Genomic DNA, 17950 nt, shown 5'->3' with positions numbered 1-17950 from the left:
GTCACAAATCAGATTCAGAAAAACTATCTTCTCATGTATTTAAAGTGCAGTAATAAAGCAAAGTGAAACGCAGTACAGTGGGCTGATGACAACAGTCAAAATTACAATTCAAAAGCTAACTATTCAGCGTATATCAACGCGTTATTTATAAGAAAAGGTGCTGCAACTAATTCCTAGATTTATGCTGCCAAGAGACACGTAAATCTCCTTGACCCGAGATCTAGCGTGATGGTCATCATGACAGTTGAATTCATGGAGTGGTGGCTGCTTGGTTCCATTCACGGGCTGCTCTCCAGGTGTGCCAGTACCTCCGGAAACTAAGGATCGTGCCACGCAAACCTTCACGTGGGCAAAACAGAGCCGTGCCACCGTAAAATTCCTCATTTGGCCCTTCCTTTGACCATCGTTGACCGCGACCGTTTATGAGTGATTTGGTTGATCTGAGGGGACACACTCCATGTACACGTCACTTGCAGCTTACCCATGTGGCCGGTTTCTCCATTGGACACCTGTAGCATAGCCTTTAACAAAATGGTTGCGGAAACTTGGGCTGGCTGCGGAAAGTGACAAGTTTCCACAGTTGCTTGAACAAAAATCTAAATCAAACAACAGTCATAAACATAGTTAGGAAACCATTTCATAAGCTCTTTTTAGACTAATATGCAATGATTTGACAGCTTGGTGGATGAAGTAAATGGAAAAAGAAGGCTGAAAGGGTATATAGGGAAGTGCAGGTTTTGGACTCAACACGGGGTACTACCGACGCTTCATCAAGAACTATGCATCAATCACAACCCCAATGGAAAAACTGTTGAAGAGGATGGAAGAGTTCATTTGGACTGAGGATTGTCAGAAAACTCTGAATAGGTTAAAGGAAAGGCTGGTAAGCACCCCTATACATGTATATCCAAATTGGCACAAAATGTTCCATGTGCACATCGATGCGTTAGGGATAGCGCTTGAGCGGTCTTAGAGCATCTAGGGGAGAAGAATATGGACCACTTGGTGTATTATGCTAGCAGAAAGCTGTCAACTGCGGAAATAAGCTATACAACGACTGAGAGAGAAGCCTTGGCCATGGTTTATTCTCTCCAAAATTTCAGGCATTACTTGTTGAGTGTGCCATTCAAATTCTTTACAGACCATTCCACACTGAAATATTTGGTAAACAAGCCAGTACTAGAAGGGAGAATATGCTAATGGTTGTTGCTGTTACATGAATTTACATTTGAGGTGGTTATAAAACCCAACAGACTGAATGTGGAACTAGAACACCTGTTGCGATTGGAGATAGGGGAGAATGAAGGAGCAGTGGATGATTGGTTGCCCGATGTCGACTTATTCATAATAGAGGTAGTCCCAGATCACCTAAAAGAGATCACTACATTCTTAATAACATGTCATTGCCCAAAAGGATATACGATAGAACAGAGACACCACTTGGTAGTAAGGGCAATAGATTACCAGCTGATCGCAGGACACCTTTACAAGATGGGCGTAGATCAAATATTGAGGCACTGCATCCTTCAGCATGAAAGAAATGATGTGCTATGGGAATGCCACGCGGGAGTTGTGGGAGGCCATGTGGGAGGTAAAGCCACTGCAAGAAAGATACTACAAGTAGGACTCTGGTGGCCAAATATTCATAAAGATTCTAAGGAATTTGTGAGAAGATGCGAAGTCTGTCAAAGGGTTGGAAAGCCTTCGCGATGGGACGAGCTACCTCTAAATCCTGTTCACATAGTGCAAATCTTTGACAAATGGGCCATAAACTTCATTGGACCCATTACACCACAGGCGAGGCATTCACGCGCAAGATACATAATAACCGCGATAGATTACCTCACCAGGTGGGTAGAAGCAGCACCCGTTAAGGACTGTATAGCAGAAACCACTACAAGGTTTATTTTCGAGAACATAATCTCAAAGTTTGGATGCCCGAGGAGCCTCACGAGCGATCAAGGAACACACTTTTTGAATGAAACCAATGAGATTCTTCTGAATACTTTCATGATTCAACATAACAAGAGTAGCCCGTATCACCCATAGGCTAACGACGCAGTGGAAGAGTTCAACAAAATCCTGGAAAAAAGGGCTAACAAAGGTCGTATCAGCCAATAGGGAAGACTGGGATGAAAGAATACCTGCAACTCTATGGGCATACAGGAAAACAGTAAAGAGACTTCATAAGAAAACTCTATTTCAGCTAGTATACAGAAGGGAAGCGATGGTACTAACATAATGTATATTACCAAGCATGTTCATATATGAAGCCACAGGGATGACGAACAACAAGGCCTTATGAGAAAGACTGAGTCAACTGATGGAACTTGATGTAACCCGGTTCTTGGTCGAGTTTCATCAGTTAGTGGAGCATAGAAGGCAGAAAGTTTGGCACGATAGGCATATCAGGAGGAAGTCTTTTAAAGTAGGGGAACATGTACTACTATACGACATCAAGTTCCAAAAGTTCCCAGGGAAACTGCAGATGCACTAGGTTGGCCCATTTATAGTCAAAGAAATTAGAGATTCAGGAGCAGTGAGACTTGTGCAACTAGATGGAGTCATGTTGCATGGATGGGTGAATGGTGCACGCTTGAAGCCCTTCCACAAGACATAACTCAAGATAAAAGGGGGTCTTGGAAACGAGCCCGAAATTAGGTAGGAAGTATAAGAGTTAGTCAGTTATAATAAGCCACTAGGTAGAGTCATGCTCTTATCATAGAAATAAGCAGAAGGAAAATAAGGTTGCGGCAACAATTTCAGCACGCCATAACCTATTTGTGGTCGGGGGGGTGGGGGAAGAAAGGTAGGATTAGTAGTCACACATGTAATCCCAGTCAGCAAGGTACATGTAAGCATGTGTGTTTTCCAGTCTTTATGATCACACGATGTGCCTATCCTTTCCGCCGTACTGGTAGTCATTTCCATATTAAGTAACCAATAATGCAACTATTGAAGTAGGAGCTGAAAAATCTTGTCCCATTAAACATGAATTTAGTTAATAAATAACCCCATCACGACAAAATAAATATGCCATGTAACCCACTCTGTACTTTCATAGTCCACGCCATGGTTATCAGGTCTAGGTCGGCCGACGTCGACAAGGTATAGCTAGAACACATGGGGAAAGTTGCTGGAGTAATTAGTTGCTAAGGTCCAGTCAGTCAGGAAACGTTGTGTCATGTCTGGCTACTTAACTAGAAGGATAATGAAGAAAATTCTAGAATTTCAATTGCAGATAGTAAGAGAATTACAGGTCCCCTCTAAAGAATAGTTGCAGAGACACAAACGCAAGAAATATCAGGTACAAATTGTTTGTCAAAGGTGAAGGGAGATGGCAAAAGGAAATGTATCAGTCCCATAGGACACATTAGATGAAAGAATTGAGGTGGTCGACAATTTGTATGGAAAATATGACAAGGCGAATCTGGTCGACAATGATCTTACGGACTGTTTCTAGTTCCTAGCTCTGAAAAGGGAAGTTTATGTAGAGGAAATCTAGAGGGAGGACCGCACCAAGACCTCCAGGGCTAGGGAGGAGTTCAAAGGGATACAGAGGTCGATGGCACTCCATTTGAGAAGCCTACTTGTGTTCGTCACTTAATTCGCGGCAATGCAGTGTACCAAACTTTTGGCGAGCAGGATGCACGGAGGATCACTGTGGTTGGACAAGGAGTATCCCATTCATGTGGATGATATCAATCGTCTAACAGGGTTGTCAGAAAGAGGGAAGGAAGTTAGCACAACATTTCAGTTAGGGGCTAAGAGAGTTAAGAAGCAGAATGAAGATAACATCTATGCAAGATATGACATTGAGCGGGGTGGAAGAGGAGCGAAGCTAGATATGATCAACAAGGTCGACATCAGATTTGCCTGCTACATCATAGCAGGAAAAACAATGAAATTTTTTACAAAGAACAAATGCATGTTGGACGCAATTCCGGTTGCGGAACATTGTTGCCAGGGAGAGGTACTTAACTAGTCTGCATTTGCTCTTAACGAGCTATTTGAAGCTTGTGAAGATGTGTACATGCAGGGTACCAGTTTCGTGTTCAGGGTACATTTTGATGTCTTTGGCAATGTGGAAGTGGAGGCCGCCGAAGGAAAGGGAAATGGTGACCATTGTTGAAGGGAAACCGATAGCACTCTGTTATGTGCCATGAAGGGCATCGGGAGACCCCAACACGAAGGAGATAAATGAGATAGTTTTCAAGGATTGGTATGAACAGATGTTAGCCACCATAAGGTCAATAGAGAGGATACCAAAGGCTCTGTTGGATGACCTCTCAGAAGAGCTCTGGTTTGGAACCTCACACGCACACACCTATCTTAGACCACGGTGTGTCCACCCAGAGACATTTAAGATGAGGCCGCAGATGTTTGTGCTAACAACAGAAGTGCTACACAAAGAGGTGGGATCATGGCTGGGAGTGGCCTGCGAAATCACGGACAGGAAATACAACTATCTGTTTAGAGCCTTGAAGCAACAGGCACAAGGGGGAGATGTGGTGGAGAGTAGCAGGAAGAAACCAACTAAAGATGACCTCCACCCAATGGTGCTTTAGATGGAGGAGAAAATGTTCGAGCTAAGACGAACAATTGCCAGTTTCGAAGGACAATTAGGTGAGAGCAATTATCCTGCCCAATTTCAAGGTTATACCATGTTCTCTCCTATTATCACAACCCCGCTGGCCATGAAACTCCCCATGGGAGTAGCCCAGTCTCCCTCTCAGCCAACGGTCCCCAAGCTAAAGAAGAAACGAGTTGTTCGTAGTCCGGCCGTCAAAAAGATGAAAACTACTCCACCACCCCCGGTTGTCGACCTTACTGATGAGGTCGAGCACTCAATCTCCACAACCCCCGCACACAGCTTCCACCTCCGCGATCCTATCAGAGACCCTCCTGTCAGGCCGGCGAAGAACGACAGTGGAAACAGAAGTTGAGTTAGTTGGGCAGGTAGAGGGCACCACTCCTTCCAACAGAACACAACCAACATCACTTGCATCACTAATGCTTGGGTCGGACCCACCACAAGGAGGAAGCCTAGACACTATTCTACAGGGAGAAAGGATTGAGTCGTACCAGCCACTTTTCCCTATAAAGCTCACAGTGGTCCCGAACCCTAGCATCATTCCACCCACTCCATAATTCACTCCGTAGTCACAACAAGCTCATTCGCCCGCCTCCCACTCCGAAAAATCCATCGCCAGTGGCCTACCCATACAACAATATTTCCCTGAACCCAATACAATGCAGGCCGACACACTCTAGCACTGGTCGTCGGCACAATTATTTACATTTATATAGCAAGCAGCGCACAGGGCTGAAAGGATCCATGAGGATCTGGCCAAGGAACATGAGTAGCAAGCAAGGTGGTTGTAGGAAGTGATAGAGGAGCGCGATCACCTGCGGTGAGCAAATACAGGTTTGCAAGCCTAGGTTGATCAAGTCACGCAACGACTCAAGTCATTATGGCCAACAATCATTGATGCAAACACATAGGCGCTGACGAACATCATAACCTGCACGCTGGTAAATTGTTGCAACCACATCCAGGCAGCATGCTCAAACCTGGTAGCTACCAATGCTGAAATGAAAAGGAAGCTGGAGATGGTGAGATCAGCACTGCCGGACCCAGTATAGATCTACACGAGGATGGTCGAGGGAAAATTAATTGAAGTGGAAGCAAGGAAACAAGACTTAGCTAACGCCCTCGCCGACGGCTACGCTCTGATGAACAGAGTCCATGACTGGCCAGGAAGCCTGGTGCTAAAAATAACTTGGTCTACCCAATGAGAGAGAAAATACATACCTTATTTGCCAGCACAAAGGACTGTACAGACCCTTCCCAATTGCAGCAGATCAATGACCAGATTGATGCCATCTAGGCCCAAGTTGATCAAATTGAGGAGGAGTCTACAAAGACGAAGAAGGTGATCAGAGATCTGTAGCCACCAGTTCGGATGCAGGTTCTAACTCTGAAGGAGGTGTGTGACTCCAACGGACAATAATGGAGTGACCTGCAAAGCCAACGACCAATAGAGATAATGTAAAATTAGGCCAAAGCATTCACTCAACATGCTGATGCAATCCTCACTGGATGGGACACTGCCATTCAAAGATACATAGAGTTCAGGCAACAAACCATGACCGCTGTTCTAGAGTTGGAGCCTTTGTCTGGAATGGAGGAACCTCAGAGGGAGGAAAGTGTAGTAGAAACAAATGCCACTCCATGAGCAACGACCGAGGTAAAAGAAGCACCAGCCCAGCTGCTAGTAGAACCAGTGCAGTTGGAAGTGTAGCCACCACTCGCAGAGCCCATGGAAATACCAGCAGGACTGACCAAGGTCGAAATAAATTGACTCAGGGATGAGTCAAAGAATTGTGGTTGGGGCCTTCGTTTAATTTTGAAAAGGTTTTGATCAATTTTGGCTGACCGAAAGATGAGGAGGAAACATGTGGTAGCAACGGTTAGATTGTGGAGTTAGCTGGACAACAGAGCAGAAACAAGCAGTTGTGGAAGAGTTGCGGCGAGGTGGCAGTGGAAGACAAAGGCATCCGAGTGGGCGGGAAGGTGCAAGAGCAGCCGAGCAGGAACTGGTAGTCCAGACGACATAAAGGAATATAAAAGGAGAGGGCCAATAAGGAAGAAGGGTTGGATGGTGAGAGGACATCTGGTTGCAGCAGACCGATATTAGTAGGCAGGAGTCTGGACGAGCCGGGCCCTTGGGACTTAGACAAAGCTCGTGAGTCTAAGCCGGGTATTCCTTGTATTTGCTTGCGGTGAATGCCGAAGACATATTGTATTGTTTTACTGTTAAGCTAATAGAAAAGAAAAGACAGACTGGTTGTGGAGTATGATGTGTATGGATACTATGGTGTGATGACTCTTTAAAAAAATTTAATGTGTCGTCAAATGCATGTATCTAGTAGTTTCTGTGTATTAGCTGTTATGTTGTTATCTCTGTTATGTGTGTACTGTCATATATTTGTTATCAGATGGTGCTTCGGTTGGTGCTCCCTTGAGCCCATGATGAACCTTTCTTACTTCCGGTCGTGGCATGCCTCAGGTGAGACTCCTTACCCTTTGGGTAAGGTGAAAATGTCGGCGTTTTCCTAGACTACAATGAACCATTGTTGGCCTAGGGCGCCTGAACCCAAGGTCTTTTCTCCCTAATGACTCTTTCGGGCCAACACTTGTGCATAAACCTTGATAAGTCAACTAACTGGGAGTATCTTCTTTAGGCATTGTAGGTAAAATTCTAACATATAGTCATCAGAGTTAGAAAAAAACACCACACATTTTCAAAAAATATAAAAATTGTTGCCTTATATGTCCATAAAAAAAACTTCAAAACAACTTCAGAAGAGACAACATTCATATATAGAAAAACATAAATTCAAAAGACCCCATCACCTACGAAATGACAATTTGTCCTTCTTCCTGCCTGTTGCCTTTCGTGATGGAGCAGTAGAACATGAAGCCTTTTGGGTCATGTAGTCCCCTCTTTGAGATACCATTTGCAACTTTAATAGATTCCTTGTAAATATGTGTGATGATATAGCTTCCAAAAAGAGAAAGCAAAGCTTTGATTCGATCCCTCCATCCCTATAGATCTGGAGGGTCAAATCTTGAAGCACCCGTGAAGCCATCGATGATGGTTTGTGAATCTCGAGAAATACAAATATTGTGTATCCCTTTTTATTTAGAAAACCACAGCAAGCCCCAAAGGGCAATCATCTCAACCTTGGTGTTTGTTATGTTCCCAGCTCTCCAATGCAATTTGTAACAAGTTTGACCATCCAAACGAAGCCACCCCCCACAACCACATTTGCCTTGCTGCACTGCACCATCAAAGTATCCCACTGGTAGAATAATGTGAGGGGGTGTGAGACGTTGGACATGTCTTCAATGCGAGGGCACTTTGGTTCCATGTGATTTAGCCATGCTATAACTTTTGCACATATTTGGTGTAAGTGGAAAGGCAACTCATGGAAAACAAAGTGGTTGTGTGCCTTCCATATTTCCCAAAATATAGACAGGGGAATGTAAGAAATGGTATCACCATCGATAACTCCCCATCTCAAATAATGTTTAATAGATAAAAAGATGATGAAAGGTAACCTGCAAGAAGAAAGTATGATAGACCAAACATGTAAAACAATGCTACAATGAAGGAACATGTGTGATATCGATTCTTTGCTCGCACGAGACAAGACGTAGCAACCCAATTCAATAAAATCATGTTTGCACAAGTTATTCCAAGTAAGAATGCGATCCCACCATACTAGCAACAAAAAAAAAAGATGACTTTTAAGGCGCAGATGACTTCCGGATTGCTCTGTACCAAGATCATGTGGAGTATTCGAAACCATGTAGAGAGAAGTGTCTATAACACTCCGCCACCACCACAGAGTGGTTTTGTAGACTGCCATCCCAAGAGAGGGAGTCTCCACCTGAACTTCAACATAAACCAACATTCTTTAAATTGTTTACAAAAGCATTCCAAATCTAGACGATGTGTCCTGTCATATCGAGTTGTGTTGCCTCCCTCCATGTTGGATGTACCCACGCCACCCATTAATCACTTGTCCCAATAAGAAAATACCTCGTTGGTGTAGAGCTTCTAAAATGCTCATCGAAAGTCTCTATAATCTGAGTACAAACCCATGATGTTGTCTCTTCCAATCATACTTTGATTTCCCCCTTCAAAAGTCCATCTAATAAGTTGCAGAAAGAGTAATTCTGGAAACTCTTCCCAATGTATGAGTCATTTTTAATGTCTATTTCTCCTATTTGAAACCAATCCAAAAATGACTTACCTTTTAGATATTTCTCTGTTATCGGGAAATCTAGTGTCTATTCAAAGCTGCTAGTCCCACTAAGATGGGTAGCTATCTTAGAAACAAACAGATTAAAGTCACTTGCTTTTCCTTTACGAGAGAGAGATGAGAAAGAAGAAGAGAGTACCAACCTCAGTCTTCCGCTTGGCTCCTTGCTTGTTTCCTTTCCCCTTTGACAGAATCTCGCCACTGCTTCCTTACTTGTCCCGCTTCAAAGAGCACCTGTAGATTCACAGCAGCATAATACCATCAAAGCATAGAGATCTTTAACTGTAAACAATATAGGATCAGATATATATTGACCATACAAATGCATATATCCACACAATATTAAGAGATACACAAGAATATGGAGGAAAAATCAAATAGCTTTATTAGTAAAAGTAGTAGAAGAGAGGATTACAACCACTTGGTCTGACCCAGTGCCATCCTCCCAGCTTGAAAGCCCTCTTCACCTCACACAAAGCAAGATCACCCAATGATGTCTTCAAAGAGAAACCATCAACACCTCTTTGCAAATTACTAAATTCCAACCTTTGGATCTCTGGGATGAGGGATCCATTTGCAGGGGGGTGAGTCAGCTTTTGGGATTTTGATTAGTGTCATCTCTCTGATATTTCCTGGTTCCACATGGAGATTTCAGATCTCTTACTCATCCCTGGGCGAACTCAGAGAGGCAAGTGTGAAATGAGTAGTTTTTAGAAGATTCTCTGGGTTTCCACCTAGCAAACTGCTTGTGCCATTTGTTTGCTCTCGCTCATCGCACCCTATAGGAGGGCTTTCCAGTATGCATCACACTTTTTGCATGTGGCAGGTGAGATGCATCGCACCTTTAGCACTGGGCAGTCTGTATGGTCTTGCTTTGACCAGTTTTGAGTAGTTTTTCATGGAGAACTTCTGGGAGATGATGTAATCAGGTGACCTTGCTCCTTTAGGGTATGAAACAACACTTTTAGGGACTTAGAAGCCCTTGGTTTATGGACATGTATGATTGGGGTTGCAATGCCCAAATATGTCTATAACAGTTGCCCCCTAAAGTATGAGGTCGTAAATCCTTTTTGATGTCAGGTGAAATGCTTTATAATGAGGATCCGAGGTTTTTCACACTGGAAGGTGACCTGTAATAAGATACAATACAATAAATTATCTTCATAATATTTTCATGATCTAGCTGAGGTGGGCATTCCCATGCTCAGTTTGATAAATTCATTTTCATGTACATAGGACAGACAACCATCTGTGTGCAGACTGATGATTCTGGTAGAGCCATCGTCCCTTAGTTTGGATGATTATCTATGCAGCAATGATGTACATTTGATGTATTTATTTTCCTGAATATATCGCAGACCAGATGGATGAAACTAGATCCGGGGTCTTCAAAACTTGTTCAATCTTCGCCCAAAAGTACAATTCGATCCATGTGAAAATATGTTCTGATGTCGAACATGGAAGGACATCACCTGATTACCAGCCAATGATGTAAGCTGTTAACAGACGCGAGAGGAATCACTGATGATGATGACCCTCAAGGTATTGCAGTACAATTCACGTGGTGTGAATACATGAGTTGATGTCGAACACCACGCAAAATATTTCGGTCGAAGGCCATTAGTGTAAACCTGTTGCCGGAAGTGAGAAACTTGCCATTGAGGCATGCAAGCTTCAAAGTACTGGAAGGGTTGTTCCTAGGTCGGCTTCTTGGATAATGAGTTGATGTCAATGAGAAGTGACCCATCATAGGAGGACATTAATGGATCCCACATCTACGACACGGAACGAAGCAAATGATTTTGTAGAGGTGAAAATGATCTGATGATACAAGGTTCAGGGTGGCGGTCATGAAAGAATGAAGCGTGAAGGTATCGTAGCGGATGAGACACAAGCTGGATAGGTGAATTCTCTGAGCGACTTCTCTTGAACATATCGGCGACACTGAAATGGATTGGTAGCGTTGACCCCAAAAGTGGATGGTACAGTGGACCAATGGTGGTATGACCGGTGAACGGAATAACCTAACCCGACTCAATCATGGTGGAGTGAAAGTGTCATGTTCAAGAGCGACCTGCTACCAATAAAGTTTCTTCAAGTTTTCTTCCCAATTTTCTCCAGTCATTTCTGACTAGTACCTCTTTATTTTTGTCAAGATTGAGGAGGATAACATATGCTTGTTCTATAATTTGCCCTTCGGGCAAACCCGTCGCTATGTTTTAACGAGCCTAGCAACAATGAAACTCGCTCTTGTTTGAATGGACAAGTTTGTCGCTATTGTTTTAACGAGTTTAACGACAAGGATAACTCGGTCCTTTTCAATTTTAGAGAGTCTGAAAAGAGATGGAAAGAAAAATCCAATATTCCTTTTTCGTAATATAATCCCTTAAGTCCGAAAAAAGTATAAAACAATGCGAAAGGGATGACTTTTCGATAGTTTTAACGAGCCGAACAAGACAAACGCTCGATCTTTTTGTGTAATAATCCCTTAGGTCTAAAAAGATTAAAATCTAGAGGAGGGATATCACTTCCAATCACTTTAACGAGCTGGAGAGGCCAATCGCTCGACAATATTTTCGTATTTTACGAGTCAGATTGAAAAGAGCTTAAAGGAGACTCGTTTTTTGAGGAACGAATGATGTTTTCAGATAGCAGCTGGTTCCAGGTAAGGTTTGGAACTTTCCAATCACGGTAGTGTAAAGAAGATGGCTAAGAGGATCATTCGTCGCAGTTGTTCCTCAAAAGGGGTAAACAATCAAATGGAGGCGAATGATCAACTAAAACAGAGTGGAGGTGATGGTAAGAACACGAACAAGGCTCAAAAGCTGATGATAATCATTCACAAAGGTTATTTACTGGAGGTGGGTTCATTTTTTAATGAACTTAAACTCTGGTGGAACATATGTTCATTGCCAGGTTTAATTTTTAACGAGCTTGAACTTTGCGTAAAACTGCTCGTGCCAGTCGTATAATAAGGATGTCTCATCGATAGGTTCATTTTTTAGGGAGTTTGCACCATTCGAAATTATGCTCCGACTCCTTTTATTATGTAAGCTAGGAACGACCAATCCTACGAGTTTAAAGCGTTAAGAACCTACAAACTAAGAAAATAAATGGTCGTTTTTCACTTTCACGCTAAAAGGTCTGCATGCCCCCAGGTATAGTAAAGTAGAGTTTCCCAAGTTACCCCTTAATTTGCAGACAAAACATTTGTTCTATCGGGAAAGGCCTACCTTTTCCAAGTTACCCTTCAATTTGCAGACAAAACATTTGTTCTATCGGGAAAGGCCTACCTTCTAATAGAGGTATCTTATTCCGGTCTAATCCCATTTTCCTAAATGGACAGGTGTGTCAGACCAGTCATATATCCTTTGCGGAAACCTACCCTATACCTGAAGTTTTCCTGCCGAAGCAGACCAGGGTGCATGCCCCCTGGGTTTCAGTCACGACCACCGAATCACTCGCGCTCATCAGGTGGACGGACTAGAGATTGATGAGACATTCCTTGTGCAAAAAGACCTGTTAGGGATGGCATTTGACTATTAGCTATGTGTGAACCGGGGAATGAAAGCTGGTCTATGAGTTGGACCACTCTGCCTTCATGCGGAAAACACATTACTCGAAAGAGTGAGGAGACAATGGCTCCCATGCTATAAATGTAGTCACGCCTAAGGAGTAGATTGTAATCTAAAGGTCCTTGGACTACCATTACGTTCAGATAAACGATTTTCCTTCTCAAAGTTATAGGCAAACTTGGAAGGATCCCTAACGGTTGACTGGTTCCTTTATCGAAGCCTGTCAGATTTCGCATCTCAGGCAAAAGCAATGGCGAACCAAGCGCTTTCCAAGCAGTTGAGGAAAGGATATTCATAGAAGCCCCTTCATTTATGATGGTACCGACCATGACCATTTTGTAAGTTTGCACTATGATTCAGAATGGTACATTAGATGGTAAACGAGGTCTGCCTAGTAGATTCCAATCGAAGGAAACGACTAGGTTGCTTGGAGGTGGGACTGAATAAACAGCTGGATACAACTCTGACGAATTTCCTTCCTGCGGTAAAGGAATGGGCAGATTGCCCCCATGTTCATCAGAGTCTGTGTTTACAAAAAGAATTTGAACAGTGTCGTTCTCATTCTCTTTGGTGACTGTATCATCTGAAGGTAAATCTTCTGAAGTCAAGATGGGGTCGACTGCCGTCTCGACTTGTTGACTTTGGTCCGATGTGGACTCAGAGGGTTTATCTTCAATGATAGGTGCTTCGACCGACACCAAAGGTGGGTCAGTCGGATTTTCAACTAGCAATGGATTCGGCAAGAGTTTCTTGTATCCAGGAGGGAGTCGCTGCGGTGATGCAGGACGATTATCCAAGACTCTTTTAGCTTCGTCCAGGAAGGGACAACGGTGGAGGGCATGATCGCCTTCACACAGTCTGCAGGGAAATTTAGATTTTCCTTTCTGTCTGATGACTTCGCTTTCACTAGTTGACGGTGTACTTTCAACATGATCGTCAGAGGTTGACGACACCAGATTGTGCAAGCGGGGAGACCAGTCCCTTAGGATCCGTGGGATGCAAGGACAATCTCGGTGATAGTGGTCTCCTTTGCAGATGACACATGGAGATTTAGGTTTGGACGGTGCAGTGTGTGGATTTTCACTAGACGATGCACAGTTGCCCCTTTTTGCCGTTGGCTCCTTCTTCTTCTTCTCCTTCCCTTTCTTCTTCTTCTCAGTTACTTGGTTTTTAGTTTTACTATCTTCACCAAGCGAAGAGGAAGAAGGAGAGGGAGAGACAAACGAAGTAGAAGGTTGGGGGGGAACTCTGGTATCATCTAGTTGCTGATTCGATTGTTCAGGAATCACGGTGCTTTGAACGACAGAGGTCGAGAAAAGCCATACCGGCAGGCCAATTGTCAGTCCTGGAAGGGACAATGCGGCCATATGAGGTGCACCAACATCTCCCCAAGAAGAGAAAGGACTAGGATTTCCCCCAAGGGGAAATCCTTGGTTGGTGGACTCCATTTTCTCAACCTAAGACCAACGAGGGAACAATAACGTTATTCCGATTAAAATAAATTTTAGACGCTTTGACAAAACTTGCTTTTTCAATTTTTAAGGGTCGAGAAAAAGCTAAAGATGACTCTAGTCGCCTTCAATTTTTAATGAGCTTGAAGTGACAAGTGCTCAGATGGACCTTTTCCTTTAAGGAGTCTGAAAAGGAACAAAAGAGACTACTCTGGAAATCTAGACAGAGGGATTACCAAACCAATCGCAAAACTGCAAAATACATTTTACTGTACGACAGTCAATCTTCCCGAATGCTGTGTTCAGTGCATTGCGATCGATAGGGCGACAGACACGACTTCCTAAGGATAAAGGATATAGCCTATTGTGGTCTCCCAATATATACTCGATGGTACGTGGGAGCACAAGTTCGTACTAGTACTTGTCGTCTCAAAGAGGAGGAATCACCCAACCTACGACGAAAGCGACAGTTACTAGGTTTTACGACGCCAGAATACGTCTCTAGCCTAGACTTCTAGATGTCGTGCGTTAGGTTCCAAAGCGTTTTTATGTTCATTGAATTTATCTTACAGTTGATCTTTCTTAAGAAATTTGCCTTTCAGGTTCACCGCGTGATGTAGATATACACTTCCTAAAATGCAATCTAAGATGATAAACAGTCGTTTAATCTTATTTTTGCAATGAAAATCCTAGTTACTAAAGAAAGCGAAATGAAATTCTTTCAACATAGAGCAGAGAGCACACACTAGATGCACTGTCCTAAATCAAAATCAATAAGCAGTCTAAATGCAAATGCACATGCATGTATTTGTTTTCCGCTTTCTTAATGTGTGAATGACAAAAAGAATGCTAAGCACAAATCTGAACTATATCTTCTTTCAAAGCGACAGTACTAACGATTTTCTTTTCAAAAAAAACAAAAGGGAGACAAGACGACTCTTTGCGATTTTGAATTGAAAACTGCTTTCGACACTTGAAGTACTATTAATTCAGATCAAATACAAGAGTAACAGTGTAATCGACTATAAAAAAGAGAAGGATTCTTTTCTTTCACTGAAAACGACACTTGCAACACTTTCAAATCCAAAGATGACAGTTCGATTAAGCTACCATTTTGTAAATGAGAACCGTGAATGGCGAAAAATACATAAAAACATTCACAAATCTTTGCACAATGGAGGTTGGATGATGCAAAGAAAGGGGGTTTCAACAGTGGTCTATTGATCACGGGCAACAAAATTCCTGAATAAAGCTGAGGAGAGTGAAGAAAAAACCAAAATCTGGAGGCAAATCTAGTCTTGTCTGATCATCGCACTCGTAACACAGGGAAACAGGGATGCATCCCACCTACTGCACATGGGAGGTGTGATGCATCCAGATTGCCAAGAAGACAAGGTGCGATGGTCTAGGGACGAGACTTTAACTTGGTTTTTGGTCACAGTTTGCAGTTTAGTTCAGGGATTTAGGTCGAGCAAATGATAGTCAGTCACTACAAAGTACATGGGTGATCTAATGAGGTTACTCAAGCTACCTCTAGGGCACTTAGGATGTTTGCAAGTCAATTGTTCAGTTCATAAACAAACCCGGAGATTGACTGAAGCAGCATTGATCTACTTTGCACTTGCATAGCAAATGCAGTTCGAAGGCTAGCTGGCTTAACTTCAGGCTCCGTCTGTGGTTTATGAATCAAACAAATAGAGACAAGCAATCAAACTAATCGCTCCCCAGCGGAGTCGCCATTTTGTTATCAGGAAATCTAGTGTCTATTCAGAGCTGCTAGTCCCACTAAGACGGGTAGCTATCTTAGAAACAAACAGATTAAAGTCACTTGTTTTTCCTTTATGAGAGAGAGATGAGAAAGAAGCAGAGTACCAACCTCAGTCTTCCGCTTGGCTCCTTGCTTGTTTCCTTTCCCCTTTGATAGAATCTCGCCACTGCTTCCTTACTTGTCCCGCTTCAAAGAGCACCTGTAGATTCACAGCAACATAATACCATCAAAGCATAGAGATCTTTCACTGTAAACAATATAGGATCAGATATATATTGACCATACAAATGCATATATCAACACAATATTCAGAGATACACAAGAATATGGAGGAAAACTCAAATAGATTTATTAGTAAAAGTAGTAGAAGAGAGGATTACAACCCCTTGGTCTGACCCAGCGCCATCCTCCCAGCTTGAAAGCCCTCTTCACCTCACACAAAGCAAGATCACCCAATGATGTCTTCAAAGAGAAACCAGCAGCACCTCTTTGCAAAGTACTAAATTCCAACCTCTGAATCCCTGGGATGAGGGATCCATTTATAGATATTTGCAGGGGGGTGAGTCAGCTTCTGGGATTTTGATTAGTGTCATCTCTCTAATAGTTCCTGGTTCCACATGGAGATTTCAGACCTCTTACTCATCCCTGGGCGAACTCAGAGAGGCAAGTGTCAAATGAGCAGTTTCTACAAGATTCTCTGGGTTTCCACCTAGCAAACTGCTTGTGCCATTTGTCTGCTCTCGCTCATCGCACCCTATAGAAGGGCTTTCCAGTATGCATCGCACTTTTTGCATGTGGCAGGTGAGATGCATTGCACCTTTAGCACTGGGCAGTCTGTATGGTCCTGCTTTGACCAGTTCTGAGTAGTTTTTCATGGAGAACTCCTGAGAGATTATGTAATTAGCTGACCTTGCTCCTTTAGGGTATGAAACAACACTTTTAGGGACTTAGAAGCCCTTGGTTTATAAACATGTATGATTGGGGTTCAAGTGCCCAAATATATCTATAACATTCCCGCTGAAAATCCTATGTATAATGCCATCACCAAACAAAACTCTCCACATGAATTTAATAAGTAGAAATTTTCCAAAGAGTTTAACTTTGAAAATCCCCATCCATCAATGTCTCGCGGCCGACTATGGGACCTGGTTTGTCTGACCACGTTTCTCTCTTGTATGTAGATTGCCTTCGTGCCCTTCTCCGACATTGGGTGGATGCCAAAAGCTTATGGCAAATCTCGTCCCAATTTTTCCATTTCCACGGAGTACTTCTAAAAAATCGCAATCAGTTTTTCAATAGACTCAGAAACAAAAAAAAGATAACAAAAAAAAATCTTACCATATACAATCAACACTAATTAAAATCATTTCTTGCCGGCTGGAAAGTGGGTTTAATGGGCGTGGAGTTCTAGCTTGAAGGGGATCAACGAGTGGCAATTCATTTGTTTACGACTCCTCATCTTCGAAGGTTACAACTATATCCCACATGTGGGTTTATTGTCATATGACTTTATATAACCCTGTATCTTATTGCAACGTTGAAACTCGAGTTGGCACTACGTTGGTCATGTGTCGGATATGGGGTGCTTAATGCCCATTTGCGTTATGGGCTCTTTTGTGTGCACGTTGGCCTAAGGCTTGGTTTGCGGTTTAATACCAAGTATTCTTGTTTTTGTTTTTTTATTCCATGAGAATTATATCCCATATCGATGGGAGAAAGAATAACCTATGCGTGTATATACACCATGGCTCATTTTCAATTTTTGACGAGTTGTGCACACTATCCTCCTCAAGTGGTGTATTATATATATATTAATAATATTTATTAATACATTACAATAATTGAATTATATATATTATTTTTTACTTTATTTTATTATTACATTTACAATTATATGTATAATATGATATATTAATTTAATATGTACATTATTTATATATAAATATAAATTTACATATAATATTTTTTCATTTATTTACAATGTTGAGTGATTCATCTTTTTTTGTGATGTAGGAGTCAAACTAAGAAGAGGAGACAAACAACCAATGTGACACAATGCAAACTGTAAGGTGATGTGGCAACCAAAGGCGTCACATCACCTTCTCATGACCATCAAGAGAGCGTTGTCATGAACATGAAAGGTAGCAAAGAGAGGTTAACAATCTAGTAAGCAAAATGACAATCATAATGGCCATAATGAAGCATATGCAAAAATATCACAAGCCAAACAATAGCAATCAAAAGAATCATCAATCCCTAATATGCTAGGAATGAAGGGAGTTTTCCAAAATGAAAAAATCAAGGGTCCCCATGATTTGCGC

The sequence above is a fragment of the Pinus tabuliformis genome, chromosome 2_1 (genome assembly GCF_031772625.1).
Source record: "Pinus tabuliformis cultivar Carrire ecotype Pingquan chromosome 2_1, CPIR1, whole genome shotgun sequence".
NCBI classification, from domain to species: domain Eukaryota; kingdom Viridiplantae; phylum Streptophyta; class Pinopsida; order Pinales; family Pinaceae; genus Pinus; species Pinus tabuliformis.
This window is presented reverse-complemented; position numbering follows the sequence as displayed.